The 24,718-nt window shown below is 47.2% G+C and overlaps 1 pseudogene; it reads right to left on the reverse strand.

The window, feature by feature from the left end:
- The window catches only part of LOC120030902, a 212,187-nt pseudogene that overhangs the window by 67,819 nt on the left and 119,650 nt on the right, over positions 1-24,718 (reverse strand).

Below are 24,718 nucleotides of genomic sequence, written 5' to 3' on the forward strand. Positions count from 1 at the left end.
GAGGGGAAACAGAGGGTTAAATACACAAGAGGTAATGGATGGGATTGAAAACAGGTGTGTGGGAAGACAAGACAAAACCAATGGAAAATGAAAAATGGATCGATGATGGCTAGAAGACCGGTGACGTCGACCGCCGAACACCGCCCGAACAAGGACAGGCCACGACTTCGGCAGAAGTCGTGACACACACACTTTATCTTCAACTAATTCATCCATTCTGTCAAACCAGGCCACGAGGCACCATTTTCAACCCACTACATAATCTCTCGTCTGTATTTGTGGATTTCCAAAGCGTGAAAAGTGATATGATTTGTATATTTATACATTTCCCCATATAAATAGGAGGGAAGATTAGATGCACATCAATCATGGGCCGGCCCCGAGGAATAAAGGAAAGGTTAGTAGATTTATCACTCTGCCTCATGTTGCTGTACTGCTCTCTCTCTCTGCTGGGGGAGATTTAAATACGGAGAGACATACAGTCTGACTAACCGTTGTCCTCTGAGGACTGCTGCAGATACACCCCTGTGCACTCTCCATGCACACACACCATTAACTAAGAGAGTGTGTGCGCACAACACATGCACGCACGGCACACACAAAAAGACACACACAGTGAGAATGCGGTCCATGCCGTAGCCCCAGTGGTACAGTAGTTGTGTGAAGTGGAGAGGCTTTCAGAAATCACTGAGGGAGCAGCAGGCCAACCCTGACACTGGGGGGGGTGTGTGTGTGTGTGTGTGTGTGTGTGTCTGTGTGTGTGTGTGTGTGTGTGTGAGCGCGTGGCTGTCTATTGATCCCTGTCCTGTGTGATTGATTCTATTCATCCTGAGCCCATGGCTACAGTCAATCATGACCAGCAGGTTCTGATCATACGCTCCTCTACTCCTCTGCCTGGACAAGAAATAGTGAGTCTAGTTGGGTCCAACTGGACTAGAGCTTCATACAGAACTCTACTCCATGGTCGACAGGTTACATATCAGTACTGTCCTCCTCAAGCACATTCAACACCTGAGCTGTTCTCATTCACAGTATAAGGCAGTCAAACACCCAGTAGATAAAACACTTAGACAACACACGCCGAGTGACAGAGCTCCACTTCACTTCCCTGGCCTGTTAATTGGCCTGTATCTGAGTGCTGTAAAGTTTGTTCATGGTATATACGAGGGCAGAGCAGGACTCTGACTCTCACACACATCCTTCCTCTTTGTTTACAGCTCTCCCCTGAGGAACCCGCTCTAAAGAGGTGCCTGACCTCAATTTCTCTCACTTTCCTCTCCTTTAAATCTCATGAATAAATGCTCATAAATAACTGTGTTTGTCTGAGGAGAGGAGAGCCAGCCCAGGAGCACACAGCCACTTTACAGTACACACAGTAACTTTAGTACCCACTCCAGTAGACTGGAGTCTACAGTTACAGTAACTTTAGTACCCACTCCAGTAGACTGGAGTCTACAGTTACAGTGACTTTAGTAGACTGGAGTCTACTGTTACAGTAACTTTAGTACCCGCTCCAGTAGACTGGAGTCTACAGTTACAGTAACTTTAGTACCCACTCCAGTAGACTGGAGTCTACAGTTACAGTAACTTTAGTAGACACTCCAGTAGACTGGAGTCTACAGTTACAGTAACTTTAGTAGACTGGAGTCTACAGTTACAGTAACTTTAGTACCCACTCCAGTAGACTGGAGTCTACAGTTACAGTAACTTTAGTACCCACTCCAGTAGACTGGAGTCTACAGTTACAGTAACTTTAGTACCCACTCCAGTAGACTGGAGTCTACAGTTACAGTAACTTTAGTACCCACTCCAGTAGACTGGAGTCTACAGTTACAGTAACTTTAGTAGACTGGAGTCTACAGTTACAATAACTTTAGTACCCACTCCAGTAGACTGGAGTCTACAGTTACAGTAACTTTAGTACCCACTCCAGTAGACTGGAGTCTACAGTTACAGTAACTTTAGTACACACTCCAGTAGACTGGAGTCTAAGGTTAAAGTAACTTTAGTAGACACTCCAGTAGACTGGAGTCTACAGTTACAGTAACTTTAGTAGACTGGAGTCTACAGTTACAGTAACTTTAGTAGACACTCCAGAAGACTGGAGTCCATAGTTACAGTAACGTTAGTAGACACTCCAGAAGACTGGAGTCTATAGTTACAGTAACGTTAGTGGACACTCCAGTAGACTGGAGTCTACAGTTACAGTAACGTTAGTAGACACTCCAGTAGACTGGAGTCTATAGTTACAGTAACTTTAGTAGACACTCCAGTAGACTGGAGTCCATAGTTACAGTAACGTTAGTAGACACTCCAGTAGACTGGAGTCTACAGTTACAGTAACTTTAGTAGACACTCCAGTAGACTGGAGTCTATAGTTACAGTAACTTTAGTAGACACTCCAGTAGACTGGAGTCCATAGTTACAGTAACGTTAGTAGACACTCCAATAGACTGGAGTCTATAGTTACAGTAACTTTAGTAGACACTCCAGTAGACTGGAGTCTATAGTTACAGTAACTTTAGTAGACACTCCAGTAGACTGGAGTCCATAGTTACAGTAACGTTGGTACACTCAAACACTATATCATGATAGATAGGGGTAGGAGTAACAGTCTCCAGCTTAGCTACTGTATTGGTTGTTACTGAATTGAGTCAACACTGTCTAGAAGAATAGTGATTAGTGTGTATGTCCAAGTATAGTAACGTAAATTCACCTTTATCTAACGTGAACTCATGTAAGCTTCTTAACCCTGGCACACTGTACCTGTGCACAATGTAAAGACTCAGATGGTCCTGACAGTCCCTGTAGCCAACAATATCTCACGTCTACTCCTAACCAGTAGTTACTCCTAACCAGTAGTTACTACTAACCCACGTCTACTCCTAACCAGTAGTTACTCCTAACCAGTAGTTACTCCTAACCAGTAGTTACTCCTAACCAGTAGTTACCCCTAACCCACGTCTACTCCTAACCCACGTCTACTCCTAACCAGTAGTTACTCCTAACCAGTAGTTACTCCTAACCAGTAGTTACTCCTAACCCACGTCTACTCCTAACCCACGTCTACTCCTAACCAGTAGTTACTCCTAACCAGTAGTTACTCCTAACCCACGTCTACTCCTAACCCACGTCTACTCCTAACCCACGTCTACTCCTAACCAGTAGTTACTCCTAACCCATGTCTACTCCTAACCAGTAGTTACTCCTAACCAGTAGTTACTCCTAACCAGTAGTTACTCCTAACCCACGTCTACTCCTAACCAGTAGTTACTCCTAACCCACGTCTACTCCTAACCAGTAGTTACTCCTAACACACGTCTACTCCTAACCCACGTCTACTCCTAACCAGTAGTTACTCCTAACCAGTAGTTACTCTTAACCAGTAGTTACTCTTAACCAGTAGTTGCTCCTAACCAGTAGTTACTCCTAACCAGTGGTTACTCCTAACCCACGTCTACTACTAACCAGTAGTTACTCTTAACCAGTGGTTACTCCTAACCAGTAGTTACTCTTAACCAGTAGTTACTCTTAACCAGTAGTTCCTCTTAACCAGTAGTTACTCCTAAGCCCAGTAGTTACTCCTAACCCCAGTAGTTACTCCTAACCAGTAGTTACTCCTAACCCACGTCTACACCTAACCAGTAGTTACTCTTAACCAGTAGTTACTCCTAACCCACGTCTACTCCTAACCAGTAGTTACGCTTAACCAGCAGTTACTCCTAACCAGTAGTTACTCCTAACCAGTAGTTACTCTTAACCAGTGGTTACTCATAACCAGTAGTTACGCCTAACCAGTAGTTACTCCTAACCCACGTCTACGCCTAAACAGTAGTTACTCTTAACCAGTAGTTACTCTTAACCAGTAGTTACTCTTAACCGGTGGTTACTCCTAACCAGTAGTTACTCTTAACCAGTAGTTACTCTTAACCAGTAGTTACTACTAACCCAGATGTGCTCCTCACCTGAAACAGAAATACACCAACCTATGTTCCTTACTGATTTCTCACACTGGCCGTAGTCAGGTCCATGGTCTGGCTGGAGTCCATAGTTACAGTAATGTTAGTAGACACTCCAGTAGACTGGAGTCTACAGTTACAGTAACGTTAGTACACACTCCAGTAGACTGGAGTCCATAGTTACAGTAACGTTAGTACCCACTCCAGAAGACTGGAGTCTACAGTTACAGTAACGTTAGTAGACACTCCAGAAGACTGGAGTCTACAGTTACAGTAACGTTAGTAAACACTCCAGTAGACTGGAGTCTACAGTTACAGTAACGTTAGTACACACTCCAGTAGACTGGAGTCCATAGTTACAGTAACGTTAGTACCCACTCCAGAAGACTGGAGTCTACAGTTACAGTAACGTTAGTAGACACTCCAGAAGACTGGAGTCTACAGTTACAGTAACGTTAGTAGACACTCCAGAAGACTGGAGTCTACAGTTACAGTAACGTTAGTACACACTCCAGAAGACTGGAGTCTACAGTTACAGTAACGTTAGTACACACTCCAGAAGACTGGAGTCTACAGTTACAGTAACGTTAGTAGACACTCCAGTAGACTGGAGTCTACAGTTACAGTAACGTTAGTAGACACTCCAGTAGACTGGAGTCTATAGTTACAGTAACTTTAGTAGACACTCCAGTAGACTGGAGTCCATAGTTACAGTAACGTTAGTAGACACTCCAGTAGACTGGAGTCTATAGTTACAGTAACTTTAGTAGACACTCCAGTAGACTGGAGTCCATAGTTACAGTAACGTTAGTAGACACTCCAATAGACTGGAGTCTATAGTTACAGTAACTTTAGTAGACACTCCAGTAGACTGGAGTCTATAGTTACAGTAACTTTAGTAGACACTCCAGTAGACTGGAGTCCATAGTTACAGTAACTTTAGTAGACACTCCAGAAGACTGGAGTCCATAGTTACAGTAACGTTAGTAGACACTCCAGTAGACTGGAGTCTACAGTTACAGTAACGTTGGTACACTCAAACACTATATCATGATAGATAGGGGTAGGAGTAACAGTCTCCAGCTTAGCTACTGTATTGGTTGTTACTGAATTGAGTCAACACTGTCTAGAAGAATAGTGATTAGTGTGTATGTCCAAGTATAGTAACGTAAATTCACCTTTATCTAACGTGAACTCATGTAAGCTTCATAACCCTGGCACACTGTACCTGTGCACAATGTAAAGACCCAGATGGTCCTGACAGTCCCTGTAGCCAACAATATCTCACGTCTACTACTAACCAGTAGTTACTCCTAACCAGTAGTTACTCCTAACCCACGTCTACTCCTAACCAGTAGTTACTCCTAACCAGTAGTTACTCCTAACCAGTAGTTACTCCTAACCCACGTCTACTCCTAACCCACGTCTACTCCTAACCAGTAGTTACTCCTAACCAGTAGTTACTCCTAACCCGTAGTTACTCCTAACCAGTAGTTACTCCTAACCAGTAGTTACTCCTAACCCACGTCTACTCCTAACCAGTAGTTACTCCTAACCTACGTCTACTCTTAACCAGTAGTTACTTCTAACCCACGTCTACTCCTAACCAGTAGTTACTCCTAACACACGTCTACTCCTAACCCACGACTACTCCTAACCAGTAGTTACTCCTAACCAGTAGTTACTCCTAACCAGTAGTTACTCTTAACCAGTAGTTGCTCCTAACCAGTAGTTACTCCTAACCAGTGGTTACTCCTAACCCACGTCTACTACTAACCAGTAGTTACTCCTAACCAGTGGTTACTCTTAACCAGTAGTTACTCTTAACCAGTAGTTACTCTTAACCAGTAGTTCCTCTTAACCAGTAGTTACTCTTAACCAGTAGTTCCTCTTAACCAGTAGTTACTCCTAACCCCAGTAGTTACTCCTAACCCCAGTAGTTACTCCTAACCAGTAGTTACTCCTAACCCACGTCTACACCTAACCAGTAGTTACTCTTAACCAGTAGTTACTCCTAACCCACGTCTACTCCTAACCAGTAGTTACTCCTAACCAGTAGTTACTCTTAACCGGTAGTTACGCTTAACCAGCAGTTACTCCTAACCAGTAGTTACTCCTAACCAGTAGTTACTCCTAACCAGTGGTTACTCTTAACCAGTGGTTACGCCTAACCAGTAGTTACTCCTAACCCACGTCTACGCCTAAACAGTAGTTACTCTTAACCAGTAGTTACTCTTAACCGGTAGTTACGCTTAACCAGCAGTTACTCCTAACCAGTAGTTACTCCTAACCAGTAGTTACTCTTAACCAGTGGTTACTCCTAACCAGTGGTTACGCCTAACCAGTAGTTACTCCTAACCCACGTCTACGCCTAAACAGTAGTTACTCTTAACCAGTAGTTACTCTTAACCAGTAGTTACTCTTAACCAGTAGTTACTCTTAACCGGTAGTTACTCTTAACCGGTGGTTACTCCTAACCAGTAGTTACTCTTAACCAGTAGTTACTCTTAACCAGTAGTTACTACTAACCCAGATGTGCTCCTCACCTGAAACAGAAATACACCAACCTATGTTCCTTACTGATTTCTCACACTGGCCGTAGTCAGGTCCATGGTCTAGCTGGAGTCCATAGTTACAGTAACGTTAGTAGACACTCCAGTAGACTGGAGTCTACAGTTACAGTAACGTTAGTACACACTCCAGTAGACTGGAGTCCATAGTTAAAGTAACGTTAGTACCCACTCCAGAAGACTGGAGTCTACACTTACAGTAACGTTAGTAGACACTCCAGAAGACTGGAGTCTACAGTTACAGTAAAGTTAGTAAACACTCCAGTAGACTGGAGTCTACAGTTACAGTAACGTTAGTACACACTCCAGTAGACTGGAATCCATAGTTACAGTAACGTTAGTACCCACTCCAGAAGACTGGAGTCTACAGTTACAGTAACGTTAGTAGACACTCCAGAAGACTGGAGTCTACAGTTACAGTAACGTTAGTAGACACTCCAGAAGACTGGAGTCTACAGTTACAGTAACGTTAGTACACACTCCAGAAGACTGGAGTCTACAGTTACAGTAACGTTAGTACACACTCCAGAAGACTGGAGTCTACAGTTACAGTAACGTTAGTAGACACTCCAGTAGACTGGAGTCTACAGTTACAGTAATGTTAGTAGACACTCCAGTAGACTGGAGTCTATAGTTACAGTAACTTTAGTAGACACTCCAGTAGACTGGAGTCCATAGTTACAGTAACGTTAGTAGACACTCCAGTAGACTGGAGTCTATAGTTACAGTAACTTTAGTAGACACTCCAGTAGACTGGAGTCTACAGTTTTAGTAACTTTAGTAGACACTCCAGTAGACTGGAGTCCATAGTTACAGTAACGTTAGTAGACACTCCAATAGACTGGAGTCTATAGTTACAGTAACTTTAGTAGACACTCCAGTAGACTGGAGTCTATAGTTACAGTAACTTTAGTAGACACTCCAGTAGACTGGAGTCCATAGTTACAGTAACTTTAGTAGACACTCCAGAAGACTGGAGTCCATAGTTACAGTAACGTTAGTAGACACTCCAGTAGACTGGAGTCTACAGTTACAGTAACGTTGGTACACTCAAACACTATATCATGATAGATAGGGGTAGGAGTAACAGTCTCCAGCTTAGCTACTGTATTGGTTGTTACTGAATTGAGTCAACACTGTCTAGAAGAATAGTGATTAGTGTGTATGTCCAAGTATAGAAACGTAAATTCACCTTTATCTAACGTGAACTCATGTAAGCTTCTTAACCCTGGCACACTGTACCTGTGCACAATGTAAAGACTCAGATGGTCCTGACAGTCCCTGTAGCCAACAATATCTCACGTCTACTCCTAACCAGTAGTTACTCCTAACCCACGTCTACTCCTAACCAGTAGTTACTCCTAACCAGTAGTTACTCCTAACCAGTAGTTACTCCTAACCCACGTCTACTCCTAACCCACGTCTACTCCTAACCAGTAGTTACTCCTAACCAGTAGTTACTCCTAACCAGTAGTTACTCCTAACCAGTAGTTACTCCTAACCCATGTCTACTCCTAACCAGTAGTTACTCCTAACCAGTAGTTACTCCTAACCAGTAGTTACTCCTAACCCACGTCTACTCCTAACCAGTAGTTACTCCTAACCTACGTCTACTCTTAACCAGTAGTTACTTCTAACCCACGTCTACTCCTAATCAGTAGTTACTCCTAACACACGTCTACTCCTAACCCACGTCTACTCCTAACCAGTAGTTACTCCTAACCAGTAGTTACTCCTAACCAGTAGTTACTCTTAACCAGTAGTTACTCTTAACCAGTAGTTAATCCTAACCAGTAGTTACTCCTAACCAGTGGTTACTCCTAACCCAAGTCTACTACTAACCAGTAGTTACTCCTAACCAGTGGTTACTCTTAACCAGTAGTTACTCTTAACCAGTAGTTACTCTTAACCAGTAGTTACTCTTAACCAGTATTTACTCCTAACCCCAGTAGTTACTCCTAACCCCAGTAGTTACTCCTAACCAGTAGTTACTCCTAACCCACGTCTACACCTAACCAGTAGTTACTCTTAACCAGTAGTTACTCCTAACCCACGTCTACTCCTAACCAGTAGTTACTCCTAACCAGTAGTTACTCCTAACCAGTAGTTACTCCTAACCAGTAGTTACTCCTAACCGGTAGTTACTCCTAACCAGTAGTTACTCCTAACCCACGTCTACTCCTAACCAGTAGTTACTCCTAACCTACGTCTACTCTTAACCAGTAGTTACTTCTAACCCACGTCTACTCCTAACCAGTAGTTACTCCTAACACACGTCTACTCCTAACCCACGTCTACTCCTAACCAGTAGTTACTCCTAACCAGTGGTTACTCCTAACCCACGTCTACTACTAACCAGTAGTTACTCCTAACCAGTGGTTACTCTTAACCAGTAGTTACTCTTAACCAGTAGTTACTCTTAACCAGTAGTTACTCCTAACCCCAGTAGTTACTCCTAACCCCAGTAGTTACTCCTAACCAGTAGTTACTCCTAACCCACGTCTACACCTAACCAGTAGTTACTCTTAACCAGTAGTTACTCCTAACACACGTCTACTCCTAACCAGTAGTTACTCCTAACCAGTAGTTACTCCTAACCGGTAGTTACTCTTAACCGGTAATTACACTTAACCAGCAGTTACGCCTAACCAGTAGTTACGCCTAACCAGTAGTTACTCCTAACCCACGTCTACGCCTAAACAGTAGTTACTCTTAACCAGTAGTTACTCTTAACCAGTAGTTACTCTTAACCGGTAGTTACTCTTAACCGGTAGTTACTCTTAACCAGTGGTTACTCCTAACCAGTAGTTACTCTTAACCAGTGGTTACTCTTAACCAGTAGTTACTACTAACCCAGATGTGCTCCTCACCTGAAACAGAAATACACCAACCTATGTTCCTTACTGATTTCTCACACTGGCCGTAGTCAGGTCCATGGTCTGGCTGGAGTCCATAGTTACAGTAACGTTAGTAGACACTCCAGTAGACTGGAGTCTACAGTTACAGTAACGTTAGTACACACTCCAGTAGAATGGAGTCCATAGTTACAGTAACGTTAGTACCCACTCCAGTAGACTGGAGTCCATAGTTACAGTAACGTTAGTACCCACTCCAGAAGACTGGAGTCTACAGTTACAGTAACGTTAGTAGACACTCCAGAAGACTGGAGTCTACAGTTACAGTAACTTTAGTAGACACTCCAGAAGACTGGAGTCTACAGTTACAGTAACGGTGGGAGTCGTTACAGTACCCCCCCCCTGACGCGCGGCTCCCGCAGCGCGCCGACACCGGCCTCGAGGACGACCCGGAGGGCGAGGCGCAGGGCGATCCGGATGGAGGCGATGGAAATCCCTCAACATCGATGGATCCAGAATGTCCCCCACCGGGACCCAGCACCGCTCCTCCGGACCGTACCCCTCCCAGTCCACGAGGTACTGCAGGCCCCTCACCCGGCGTCTTGAGTCCAGAATGGCTCGTATCCTATACGCCGGGGACCCCTCAATGTCGAGAGGCGGAGGAGGGACCTCCGGTACCTCACCGTCCTGCAGGGGACCAGCTACCACCGGCCTGAGGAGAGACACATGAAACGAGGGGTTAATACGATAATAGGAAGGGAGTTGTAATCGATAACACACCTCGTTTATTCTCCTCAGGACTTTAAAGGGCCCTACACACTGCGGACCCAGCTTCCGGCAGGGCAAGCGGAGGGGCAGGTTTCGGGTCGAGAGCCAGACCCTGTCCCCCGGCACAAACACCGGGGCCTCACTGCGGTGGCGGTCAGCACTCCTCTTCTGCCGTCCACTAGCTTGTTGAAGTGATTCCTGGACGGCCCTCCATGTCTCCTTGGAGCGCTGCACCCATTCCTCCACCGCAGGAGCCTCGGTCTGGCTCGGATGCCATGGTGCCAGGACCGGCTGGTACCCCAATACACACTGAAAGGGGGACATGTTAGTAGAGGAGTGGCGTAGAGAGTTCTGGGCCATTTCAGCCCAAGGGATATATCTCGCCCACTCCCCTGGCCGGTCCTGGCAATACGACCGCAGAAACCTACCCACCTCCTGGTTCACTCTCTCCACCTGCCCATTACTCTCAGGGTGATACCCGGACGTAAGGCTGACCGAGACCCCCAAACGCTCCATAAACGCCCTCCATACTCTGGACGTGAACTGGGGGCCCCGATCAGAAACGATGTCCTCCGGCACCCCGTAGTGCCGGAAGACGTGGGTAAATAATGCCTCCGCAGTCTGCAGGGCTGTAGGGATACCGGGCAACGGGAGGAGACGGCAGGACTTAGAAAACCGATCCACAATCACCAGCACCGTAGTATTCCCTTGAGACGGGGGAAGGTCAGTCAGGAAATCTACGGATAGATGTGACCAAGGCCGTTGTGGAACGGGGAGGGGTTGTAACTTCCCTCTAGGAAGGTGCCTAGGAGCCTTACTCTGAGCGCATACCGAACAGGAGGAGACATAAAACCCAACATCCTTAGCCAAAGTAGGCCACCAATACCTCCCCCGAAGGCTCCCCACTGTCCTCTTCACCCCAGGGTGACCCGAGGAGGGTAGGACGTGAGCCCACCGAATCAATTTGTCCCGAACACCAAGCGGCACGTACTTCCGCCCCGCCGGACACTGAGGAGGAGCGGGTTCCGCCCTTAATGCCCGCTCGATGTCCGAGTCCACCTCCCACACCACTGGTGCTATAAGCCTTGAGGCAGGAAGGATGTGGGTAGGTTCGGTGGGCCGATCCTCCGTGTCAAAACAACGGGATAGTGCATCCGCCTTTATGTTTTGGGAGCCCGGTCTGTATGATAGAGTAAACTGGAATCGGGTGAAGAACATGGCCCACCTTGCCTGACGTGGGTTCAGTCTCCTAGCTGCCCGAATATACTTCAGATTCTGGTGGTCGGTCCAGATGAGAAAAGGGTGCTTAGCCCCCTCAAGCCAGTGTCTCCACACCTTCAGAGCACTGACCACCGCTAACAACTCCCGGTCCCCCACATCATAGTTACGCTCCGCTGGGCTGAGCTTTTTAGAGAAAAAAGCGCAGGGGTGGAGTTTTGGTGGCGTACCCGAGCGCTGTGATAACACGGCACCTACCCCAGCCTCGGACGCGTCCACCTCCACTATGAATGCTAGAGAGGGATCCGGATGCGCCAACACGGGCGCATCCGTGAACAGCGCCTTCAACCTGTTGAAAGCTCCGTTCGCTTTTGCTGACCACTGCAAACGCACCGGACCCCCCTTCAGCAGTGAGGTAATGGGAGCTGCTACCTGGCCAAAACCCCGGATAAACCTCCGGTAGTAGTTGGCAAAACCCAAAAACCGCTGCACCTCTTTTACCGTGGTCGGAGTCGGCCAATTACGCACGGCCTTAATGCGTTCATTCTCCATCACCACCCCCGAGGTGGAAATGCGATAACCCAGAAAGGAGACGGCTCGTTTAGAGAACACACACTTCTCAGCCTTAACATATAGGTCATGCTCCAGCAGTCTACCAAGCACTTTGCGTACTAGAGACACATGCGCGGCGTGAGTGGCTGAGTAGATCAGAATGTCATCGATATAAACAACCACTCCCTGCCCGTGCAGGTCCCTGAGAATATCGTCTACAAAGGATTGGAAAACGGCGGGAGCATTCTTTAACCCATATGGCATGACGCAGTACTCATAATGGCCCGATGTGGTACTAAATGCGGTTTTCCACTCGTCTCCCTTCCGAATACGCACCAGACTGTACGCGCTCCTGAGATCCAGTTTTGTGAAGAACTGCGCTCCGTGAAATGATTCCATTGCCGTAACAATTAGAGGTAGTGGGTAACTAAACCCCACTGTGATGGCATTTAGACCTCTATAATCAATACACGGACGCAAACCTCCCTCCTTTTTCTTCACAAAAAAGAAACTTGAGGAGACGGGTGAGATGGATGACCGAATGTACCCCTGTCCCAGAGACTCAGTGACATATGTCTCCATAGCCACCGTTTCCTCTTGGGACAAAGGGTACACGTGACTCTTGGGAAGCGCAGCGTCCACCTGGAGATCTATCGCACAATCCCTACCCGGTCGATAAGGTGGTAATTTAGTCGCTTTCTTTTTACTAAAAGCGATTGCCAAATCGGCATACTCGGGGGGAATGCGAACCGTGGACACCTGGTCTGAACTCTCCACCGACGTGGCACCGATGGAAACTCCCAGACACCTTCCAGAACACTCCTCTGACCATCCCTGGAGAACCCCCTGTTTCCACGAAATAGTAGGATTGTGACTAGCCAGCCAGGGAATCCCCAGTACCACTGGAAACGCAGGCGAATCAATAATGAAAAAACTTAGACGTTCCTTATGATCCCCCTGCGTCACCATGTCCAGTGGAACCGTGGCCTCCCGGACCAAACCTGACCCTAATGGCCGGCTATCTAGGGAGTGCACGGGAAAAGGAGAATCTATCGGCAAAAGCGGAACACCTAGCTTGATGGCGAGTCCGCGATCCATAAAGTTCCCAGCTGCACCTGAATCGACTAGTGCCTTATGCTGGGAAGAGGGAAAAAACTTAAGGAAAAAAATTAAGACAAACATATGACCAACAGGGGGTTCTGGGTGAGTCTGGTGCTTACTCACCTGAGGTGACCGAGAAATGTTCCGCCTGCCATCTCGACCCCCAGATGGACCCCCCCAGCACCGATCGGCCGTGTGTCCTCTCCGACCACAGCTGGTGCAGGGGGATCCTCCTCCTCCGGTACCCCTCGGCACGGCTCCTCCCAACTCCATGGGAATGGGTGCAGGGGTGCTGGGTAGTGGAACGCACAGGACCCTCTCCAAACGGCCGCGGGAAGCCAGCAGATTGTCCAGCCGGATGGACATATCAATGAGCTCATCCAGGGAGAGAGCTTCGTCCCGGCACGCTAGCTCCCTGCGGACATCCTCCCGGAGACTACATCTGTAGTGATCTATAAGGGCCCTGTCGTTCCACCCAGACCCCGCGGCCAAGGTCCGAAACTCCAACGCGTAATCCTAGGCGCTCCTCTTCTCCTGCCTAAGATGAACCAGTCGCTCTCCCGCCGCTCGGCCCTCAGGTGGATGGTCGAACACCGCACGAACGCGGCGGGAAAATTCGGGGTAGTGCTCCTTTGCTGAATCTGGGCCATTCCAGACAGCGTTAGCCCACTCCAGAGCACGACCCGTTAGGCAGGAGATGAGGACACTCACCCTCTCCGCTCCCGAGGGAGTGGGTCTCACGGTTGCCAGGTATAGTTCTATTTGTAACAAGAACCCCTGACATCCCACTGCCGCTCCATCATACTCCCTCGGGAGCGCAAGACGGAGAGCGCTGGAGCCGGAGGATGGTAAGAGAGGAGAGGAGGAATCCTGAGCTGGAGAGACTGCAGGTGGAGAGAGGAGACCACTCCTCTCCCATCGGTCCATTCTCTCCATCATTTGATCCATGGCGGAACCGATGCGATGGAGGACGGAGGTGTGGTGGAGAACCCGTTCCTCCATAGATGGGAGGGGGTTGGCCGCTGCTCCTGCTGACTCCATGCTGCGGGTGCGGGATTCTGTAATGCCCGGGGTGTAGTGGAGGAAGGAGTCACACGCAGGAGACAGAGAGTTCAGAGTAGCGTTCTACTTTAATACCACAAACAGGTGAACACGACGCCACTCTAAAATGAATGCTCCACCACATTAACGAGAACACGAAATACCAATGAGAATAACGTACACGAACCGTGACACACAAGCATGTACAATATGTACACAAAACAATCCCGCACACCCAGCAGGCCGGGCTGCTGGGTAATAAAGCCCCACAAATCACCCTAATCACAAACAGGTGTCAATAATCAACAAAAAGGGAGGGGGAGGAAAAGTCAGTAGCAGCTAGTAGGCCGGTGACGACGACCGCCGAGCACCACCCGAACAGGGAGGGGAGCCACCTTCGGTGGGAGTCGTTACACTAACCAGGAGTTACTCCTAACACACGTCTACTCCTAACCCACGTCTACTCCTAACCAGTAGTTACTCCTAACCAGTAGTTACTCCTAACCAGTAGTTACTCTTAACCAGTAGTTACTCTTAACCAGTAGTTGCTCCTAACCAGTAGTTACTCCTAACCAGTGGTTACTCCTAACCCACGTCTACTCCTAACCAGTAGTTACTCCTAACCAGTGGTTACTCCTAACCAGTGGTTACTCCTAACCAGTAGTTACTCCTAACCCCAGTAGTTACTCCTAACCAGTAGTTACTCCTAACCCACGTCTACACCTAACCAGTAGTTACTCTTAACCAGTAGTTACTCCTAACCGACGTCTACTCCTAACCAGTAGTTACTCCTAACCAGCAGTTACTCCTAACCAGTAGTTACTCCTAACCAGCAGTTACTCCTAACCAGTAGTTACTCCTAACCAGTAGTTACTCCTAACCAGTAGTTACTCCTAACCAGTAGTTACTCTTAACCAGTGGTTACTCATAACCAGTAGTTACGCCTAACCAGTAGTTACTCCTAACCCACGTCTACGCCTAAACAGTAGTTACTCTTAACCAGTAGTTACTCTTAACCAGTAGTTACTCTTAACCAGTAGTTACTCTTAACCAGTAGTTACTCTTAACCGGTGGTTACTCCTAACCAGTAGTTACTCCTAACCAGTAGTTACTCTTAACCAGTGGTTACTCATAACCAGTAGTTACACCTAACCAGCAGTTACTCCTAACCAGCAGTTACTCCTAAACAGTAGTTACTCTTAACCAGTAGTTACTCTTAACCAGTAGTTACTCTTAACCAGTAGTTACTCTTAACCGGTGGTTACTCCTAACCAGTAGTTACTCTTAACCAGTAGTTACTCTTAACCAGTAGTTACTACTAACCCAGATGTGCTCCTCACCTGAAACAGAAATACACCAACATATGTTCCTTACTGATTTCTCACACTGGCCGTAGTCAGGTCCATGGTCTGGCTGGAGTCCATAGTTACAGTAACGTTAGTAGACACTCCAGTAGACTGGAGTCTACAGTTACAGTAACGTTAGTACCCACTCCAGAAGACTGGAGTCTACAGTTACAGTAACGTTAGTAGACACTCCAGAAGACTGGAGTCTACAGTTACAGTAACGTTAGTAAACACTCCAGTAGACTGGAGTCTACAGTTACAGTAACGTTAGTACACACTCCAGTAGACTGGAGTCTATAGTTACAGTAACTTTAGTAGACACTCCAGTAGACTGGAGTCCATAGTTACAGTAACGTTAGTAGACACTCCAGTAGACTGGAGTCCATAGTTACAGTAACGTTAGTACCCACTCCAGAAGACTGGAGTCTACAGTTACAGTAACGTTAGTAGACACTCCAGAAGACTGGAGTCTACAGTTACAGTAACGTTAGTAGACACTCCAGAAGACTGGAGTCTACAGTTACAGTAACGTTAGTAGACACTCCAGAAGACTGGAGTCTACAGTTACAGTAACGTTAGTACACACTCCAGTAGACTGGAGTCTACAGTTACAGTAACGTTAGTACACACTCCAAAAGACTGGAGTCTACAGTTACAGTAACTTTAGTAGACACTCCAGAAGACTGGAGTCCATAGTTACAGTAACGTTAGTAGACACTCCAGTAGACTGGAGTCCATAGTTACAGTAACGTTAGTAGACACTCCAGAAGACTGGAGTCTACAGTTACAGTGACGTTAATACACACTCCAGTAGACTGGAGTCCATAGTTACAGTAACGTTAGTAGACACTCCAGTAGACTGGAGTCCATATTTACAGTAACGTTAGTAGACACTCCAGTAGACTGGAGTCCATTGTTACAGTAACTTTAGTAGACACTCCAGTAGACTGGAGTCCATAGTTACAGTAACTTTAGTAGACACTCCAGAAGACTGGAGTCCATAGTTATAGTAACGTTAGTAGACACTCCAGAAGACTGGAGTCTACAGTTACAGTAACGTTAGTAGACACTCCAGAAGACTGGAGTCTATAGTTACAGTAACTTTAGTAGACACTCCAGAAGACTGGAGTCCATAGTTACAGTAACGTTAGTAGACACTCCAGTAGACTGGAGTCTACAGTTACAGTAACGTTAGTAGACACTCCAGTAGACTGGAGTCCATAGTTACAGTAACTTTAGTAGACACTCCAGAAGACTGGAGTCTATAGTTACAGTAACGTTAGTAGACACTCCAGTAGACTGGAGTCTATAGTTACAGTAACTTTAGTAGACACTCCAGAAGACTGGAGTCCATAGTTACAGTAACTTTAGTAGACACTCCAGTAGACTGGAGTCTACAGTTACAGTAACTTTAGTAGACACTCCAGTAGACTGGAGTCTACAGTTACAGTAACTTTAGTAGACACTCCAGTAGACTGGAGTCCATAGTTACAGTGACGTTAATACACACTCCAGTAGACTGGAGTCTACAGTTACAGTAACTTTAGTAGACACTCCAATAGACTGGAGTCTACAGTTACAGTAACTTTAGTAGACACTCCAGTAGACTGGAGTCTACAGTTACAGTAACTTTAGTAGACACTCCAGTAGACTGGAGTCTACAGTTACAGTAACTTTAGTAGACACTCCAGTAGACTGGAGTCCATAGTTACAGTGACGTTAATACACACTCCAGTAGACTGGAGTCTACAGTTACAGTAACTTTAGTAGACACTCCAATAGACTGGAGTCTACAGTTACAGTAACTTTAGTAGACACTCCAGTAGACTGGAGTCTACAGTTACAGTAACTTTAGTAGACACTCCAGTAGACTGGAGTCTACAGTTACAGTAACTTTAGTAGACACTCCAGTAGACTGGAGTCTACAGTTACAGTAACTTTAGTAGACACTCCAGTAGACTGGAGTCCATAGTTACAGTGACGTTAATACACACTCCAGTAGACTGGAGTCTACAGTTACAGTAACTTTAGTAGACACTCCAATAGACTGGAGTCTACAGTTACAGTAACTTTAGTAGACACTCCAGTAGACTGGAGTCTACAGTTACAGTAACTTTAGTAGACACTCCAGTAGACTGGAGTCTACAGTTACAGTAACTTTAGTAGACACTCCAGTAGACTGGAGTCTACAGTTACAGTAACTTTAGTAGACACTCCAATAGACTGGAGTCTACAGTTACAGTAACTTTAGTAGACACTCCAGTAGACTGGAGTCTACAGTTACAGTAACTTTAGTAGACACTCCAATAGACTGGAGTCTACAGTTACAGTAACTTTAGTAGACACTCCAGTAGTCTGGAGTCCATAGTTACAGTAACTTTAGTAGACACTCCAGAAGACTGGAGTCCATAGTTACAGTAACGTTAGTAAACACTCCAGAAGACTGGAGTCTACAGTTACAGTAACGTTGGTACACTCAAACACTATATCATGATAGATAGGGGTAGGATAGGGGTAACAGTCTCCAGCTTAGCTACTGTATTGGTTGTTACTGAATTTAGTCAACACTGTCTAGAAGAATAGTGATTAGTGTTCCTTACTGGTTTCTCACACTGGCCGTAGTCACACTGGTCCATGGTCTGGCTAGAAGAAGGAAGACTCTCCACGGTTCTTAGCCATCTCGATCAGCCCCATGGCTGTCCTCACCGTGGCATTGCGAGCATGGACAAACACCATCACCTGGGTCACACAGAGAACAGAGACACGGATCAGTCTAGGTCAAAGGGAAAAACACAGAGGACGGAGACAGGTCAGTCTTGAGAATAGACAAACACCATCACCTGGAATGGAGACGCAGAGAACACAGACACAGGTCAGTCTGGGGTCAAAGGTCAGAGGTCAAAACACACAGAGGTAGAGGTTCAGCCCACACTGTTCGCTACAACATTCCTCTTTCAACTAATAGCACTACTGTACAGTGCTGTTCCTTGCCACACTAAAGCACCATTGTGACTGCATATACTTCTCCTCTCCTGCTGTATTGTATGAGAACAACAGAAGGTCATGGTGCCATTTTAATCTTTTGTTAAAGGACAGAGAAGGGCTGTAATTTTCCTATTACACTCAGACTGCCCTTGTAAAACAGTCAATACCACAGACAAAACAATCAATAACAGAAATACAAGACAGTTATGAGATGGAGGCAAAGGACTCTCTCTCTTCCTCTCTCCCTCCTTCGCTACCCCTCCCCCCTCCTCGCTCCCTCCCCCCACCTCGCTCCTTACTTCCCTCCCTACTTCCCTCATCTTTTAAGGACACTATAAAGGGACAAGAGAGAGGAGTGAGGGAGGGAGAGAATATGAGAAACAGTGGGAGGGGAGATATGAAAGGGAGAGATAGCATGTTAATATCCATGTGTGAGTGTGTGTCTCTATGTGTACATGTGTGAGTACAGGCCTGAAGGGTGTGTGTTTCCTCAGAACAGATAATGTGCCACCATTGATTTCTGTTCTGCTGCAGAGCTCAGAAGTGTCATCCCCTTCTCTGTCACTGTTCTCGGTCTAACCCCTCACTGCTGGGCTGGCACAGTTACACCACTACTACGCGCACGCACACACACAGGGCTGTTCCTGTTATGGAATTTTGGATAACAATTAATTGTCATGCAAATGGTCATGTTGTCAATTTTTGTAGATATTTTTTTTGCACATGTAATGTATCATAATGCCACTGCACCCACCGATCAGTTTACCCAACATTCTTTTTTACCACTACGTCACTACCAAACATTCACTGGACACACACACACACACACACACACACACACACACACACACACACACACACACACACACACACACACACACACACACACACACACACACACACACACACACACACACACACACACACACACACACACAGAAATAGATTTCCCTCCCTCTGTCTAATTTCACGCATAGGATCCATGTCACCCCATTGGTGCAGTGTGTGTGTAGAGCGGAGATAATCACAGTGGACAATTACAGCCAATAACCATTAACTGAAAATAAGAATTGTCATAATCATCATATTACATTCATTTTCGGGCAGGGGGGAATGAAATGTACTTTCCAGTAACTATAGTTTGTCCAATAGCAGCAGTCAAATGAGTGTGTGAGACAGGAGTCACCAAAGCTGTGCTGTATATGTTGTAGCACATTTTACATGATGCATTATGATGCATTACAAGCTCAAACATTTTGAAATGTCAGCTTGAAACTTCTCTTCTTTCTCTTCAAGTCTAATGTGTCACCATTCAGCCATGTTGAAGGCAGCAGCAGCAGGGCCTAGCTGGATAGTTTCATCTCAGCACAGTGACTTAAGAAATTACAGAATGTCTGGGGTTTGGAAATGACTTGCGGCAGCAACGCCAGATGAAGTGAAACATTCTCTTAATGTGATGCTGTACATCACACGCCACACACACACACCCACAATGTGATATGTCGATGTGATATCACTAAATAGTCTATTCTTTTAATTAGCCTAAAGTTAAACCTCTTTTTCTGCAGGGTTACCTATACTAAGCAGGGGTTAGCACAGATTGAGCAGCATAGCCTGGCGTCTCTTCCATCCCCTCGCTGTGGGCCCATAGAGACCACTGCAGCAAACTGTTATTTATTGAAGCTGTTTTATCAGTGCAGAGCTGTGAGGAGGGAAGCGTCCACGGTAACCGCTGGTTTGAGAGCTTATTAAAGTTCCGTCTGCCGGGCTGAAACCCCAGCACAGGAGGGCCAGGGGGCTTCATCCAGACAATTCCATCTATCACCCTCCCAGATGAAATTAATATATGTCACAGCCACTTCTGACAATTTAATATGGAGCCTAGACAGATGCTCCCTATTGGAGAGTTTTGGCTCCAGGGCTGTGACCCACAGACAGAAAGATGACATCACATCTAGACTCACCTACTGTGAGACTGAAAACACAAACCACACATAATAAATTATACACAAACCACATTCTCCAATTCAGATACCAGAACCTGGTACAGTATTTCAGATCCTTTAAAAATGTTTTATTGACAGCAGGCAAACTGTGTGTAGATTCATTTACTTGTGCCCTGTGTGTGTTTGAGTGAGACAATGTGTGTGTGCGCTCGTGGTGTGCCTAAGTGTGTGTACGTGTTGTGCACATAGGTGTGTGTGTGTATTTTAAGGAGATACAGACAGAACCAGCAGGCTGGACTGGGAACCCAACACACAGTGCAGATGGGGCTGAGTGGAAACGGATGAATCCACAACTCTGGAAGCTGGGGGAGTGAGTCTGGTGGAGTAAAGCTGGGGGAGTGAGTCTGGTGGAGTGAGTCTGGTGGAGTGAGTCTGGTGGAGTAAAGCTGGTGGAGTGAGTCTGGTGGAGTAAAGCTGGGGGAGTGAGTCTGGTGGAGTGAGTCTGGTGGAGTGAGTCTAGTGGAGTAAAGCTGGGAGAGTGAGTCTGGTGGAGTAAAGCTGGGGGAGTGAGTCTGGTGGAGTAAAGCTGGGGGAGTTAGTCTGGTGGAGTAAAGCTGGGGGACTGAGTCTGGTGGAGTAAAGCTGGGGGAGTGAGTCTGGTGGAGTAAAGCTGGGGGAGTGAGCCTGGTGGAATAAAGCTGGGGGAGTGAGTCTGGTGGAGTAAAGCTGGTGGAGTGAGTCTGGTGGAGTGAGTCTGTTGGAGTAAAGCTGGGGGAGTGAGTCTGGTGGAGTAAAGCTGGGGGAGTGAGTCTGGTGGAGTGAGTCTGGTGGAGTAAAGCTGGTGGAGTGAGTCTGGTGGAGTAAAGCTGGGGGAGTGAGTCTGGTGGAGTGAGTCTGGTGGAGTAAAGCTGGGGGAGTGAGTCTGGTGGAGTGAGTCTGGTGGAGTAAAGCTGGGGGAGTGAGTCTGGTGGAGTAAAGCTGGGGGAGTGAGTCTGGTGGAGTAAAGCTGGGGGAGTGAGTCTGGTGGAGTGAGTCTGGTGGAGTAAAGCTGGTGGAGTGAGTCTGGTGGAGTAAAGCTGGGGGAGTGAGTCTGGTGGAGTAAAGCTGGGGGAGTGAGTCTGGTGGAGTAAAGCTGGGGGAGTGAGTCTGGTGGAGTAAAGCTGGGGGAGTGAGTCTGGTGGAGTAAAGCTGGGGGAGTGAGTCTGGTGGAGTAAAGCTGGGGGAGTGAGTCTGGTGGAGTAAAGGTGGGGGAGTGAGTCTGGTGGAGTAAAGCTGGTAGAGTGAGTCTGGTGGAGTAAAGCTGGGGGAGTGAGTCTGGTGGAGTGAGTCTGGTGGAGTAAAGCTGGTGGAGTGAGTCTGGTGGAGTGAGTCCGGTGGAGTAAAGCTGGTGGAGTGAGTCTGGTGGAGTGAGTCTGGTGGAGTAAAGCTGGGGGAGTGAGTCTGGTGGAGTGAGTCTGGTGGAGTAAAGCTGGTGGAGTGAGTCTGGTGGAGTGAGTCTGGTGGAGTAAAGCTGGGGGAGTGAGTCTGGTGGAGTAAAGCTGGGGGAGTGAGTCTGGTGGAGTGAGTCTGGTGGAGTAAAGCTGGGGGAGTGAGTCTGGTGGAGTGAGTCTGGTGGAGTGAGTCTGGTGGAGTAAAGCTGGGGGAGTGAGTCTGGTGGAGTGAGTCTGGTGGAGTAAAGCTGGTGGAGTGAGTCTGGTGGAGTGAGTCTGGTGGAGTAAAGCTGGTGGAGTAAAGCTGGTGGAGTGAGTCTGGTGGAGTGAGTCTGGTGGAGTAAAGCTGGTGGAGTGAGTCTGGTGGAGTGAGTCTGGTGGAGTAAAGCTGGTGGAGTGAGTCTGGTGGAGTAAAGCTGGGGGAGTGAGTCTGGTGGAGTGAGTCTGGTGGAGTAAAGCTGGTGGAGTGAGTCTGGTGGAGTGAGTCTGGTGGAGTAAAGCTGGGGGAGTGAGTCTGGTGGAGTAAAGCTGGTGGAGTGAGTCTGGTGGAGTGAGTCTGGTGGAGTAAAGCTGGTGGAGTAAAGCTGGTGGAGTGAGTCTGGTGGAGTAAAGCTGGGGGAGTGAGTCTGGTGGAGTGAGTCTGGTGGAGTAAAGCTGGTGGAGTGAGTCTGGTGGAGTAAAGCTGGGGGAGTGAGTCTGGTGGAGTAACGCTGGTGGAGTGAGTCTGGTGGAGTGAGTCTGGTGGAGTAAAGCTGGTGGAGTGAGTCTGGTGGAGTGAGTCTGGTGGAGTAAAGCTGGGGGAGTGAGTCTGGTGGAGTGAGTCTGGTGGAGTAAAGCTGGTGGAGTGAGTCTGGTGGAGTGAGTCTGGTGGAGTAAAGCTGGTGGAGTGAGTCTGGTGGAGTGAGTCTGGTGGAGTGAGTCTGGTGGAGTAAAGCTGGTGGAGTGAGTCTGGTGGAGTAAAGCTGGGGGAGTGAGTCTGGTGGAGTAAAGCTGGGGGAGTGAGTCTGGTGGAGTGAGTCTGGTGGAGTAAAGCTGGGGGAGTGAGTCTGGTGGAGTGAGTCTGGTGGAGTAAAGCTGGGGGAGTGAGTCTGGTGGAGTAAAGCTGGGGGCTGGAGAGGGAGACAGACTAACGCACACAGTACAGAGAACCTTACCTGATGTCCATTTCTGATCTGCTCCAGAACCTTCTCATAGCAAACCTCCTCCATATCGTGAAGCTGCTGGATCTGAGAGAAACACATATTAGCTGGGTATAGAACTGTTTAAGAGCATTGGCCCTGTAAACAAAAGGTCGCTGGTTCGAATCCCTGAGCCGGCAAGGTGAAAAAACCTGCCATTCTGCCCTTGAGCAAGGCAGTTAACTCCCAACAACAACTGCTATCCGGGCACCGATGACATGGACATCGATTAACCCAACCCTCTCTGATTCAGAGGGGTTGTGTTAAATGCAGAAGACACATTTCGGGTTGAATGCATTCAGTTGAGCAACTGACTAGGTATCCCCTTGCCCCTACGTTTAACCCGGTCAAATGATTCAGAAGAACGTGGTAAAACAAAACTCGTGGCCCTGCTAAAGACACATGAGTTCTAGCAGTATAGTCAGCTTGATGCGTGTTAGCAGTGTGTGTGTGTGTGTGGTCACCTTGTTGGTGGTCTTGATGCCTACGAAGCTCTGTCCGAGGGGCACGGGTCTGAAGCGGCTGTCGAAGTAGAAGAGTCCGATGTAGGGGTTGACATGGAGGAAGGAGGCCACGTCCAGGTAGTTGGGCAGCGTGGCCGACAGACCCAGGATACGGATCATACTCTGGGTCGACTCCACCTGGAATAAACCCACACCAAGGTCAAAGGTCACACCATGATGACGTACTCTGAATGGACATCTTACCGCAACGTCCCACACTGATGACATCACAATCCGACTGGACTTCACCAGTCATGACACAAAGTGATTTCAGTAGGTGATTTAGATCAAACATGGATGCTTCCCTACACCAGTCTCCTCAAAAGGGAAGAAGTGAGGGAGGGTGCTGTCTTACACGCGAGGTGGACAAGAAGCATACACTTAAGAGCAGGAAAGAGTGTAGGTGTGTCTGTGTGTGTGGGAGAGAGAAAGCGAGGGGGAGAGAACAGATAGATGTAGACAGAGAGCAGCGAGGGAGAGAGAGAGTGTGAAAGGCCTATCTCCTTGCCTCCTGTGGTGAGTGTGACAGGGAAGATTGGCGAGGCTTTTAATGTGGTGCAGTACCCGTCTATACCCACTATCAAGATAGGGCCCAGCCAATCCCTGGCAGCCGATAGCCCTGGCCCGGATCAGCCTAACACACACACAGCACTGTGTCAGCCCAGTGGTACAAAGCGGTCCATACTGTAGATACACATTACGTTCATTAACAGTGCCCGTCAGCCTGGTTGAGTGGATAGTGGGCTTCTTTCACACACAATTTCTCCATTACTCTCACTGTTAATGGGCTCTAGAGGGCGGCTGCTTTCCCTGAGCTTTGTCCCAGATAGTCTATTCAATGTTCAGCAATACCAACACATTACATTATCAGCATTAGTTAATTATACAGTATTCCACACTTCTGCATCTATGATACTTTACCAAAGAGCCATCCACACTAATGCCTCCAGTGATGAACGGCGATGCAGGTAATAACCTAAGTTTATCTACGGAGCAACGCAAAGTCTGGCGTTAATCTCCCCGATGACGGGAGAAAATTAAAATTAAATAAACCAAAACTTTGACAAGCAAAACATCACGTGATAACTGCTTCAGTTATCATCCTATATTTACATAAAGAGAAAGGAGGAAAATAAAACATCCTTTAGAGCCTCAACTTAATTTAGAGGCAGGGATTTCCATATTCATGAGGTTAAAAGATGTGAACTTAAGCACCCTGTTCCTCCTGTGTCAAGAGCACCAGCCGTGGCTCCTCCAGCCGTGGCT

Source organism: Salvelinus namaycush, chromosome 37, assembly GCF_016432855.1.
Source record: "Salvelinus namaycush isolate Seneca chromosome 37, SaNama_1.0, whole genome shotgun sequence".
In the NCBI taxonomy this organism is placed as follows: domain Eukaryota; kingdom Metazoa; phylum Chordata; class Actinopteri; order Salmoniformes; family Salmonidae; genus Salvelinus; species Salvelinus namaycush.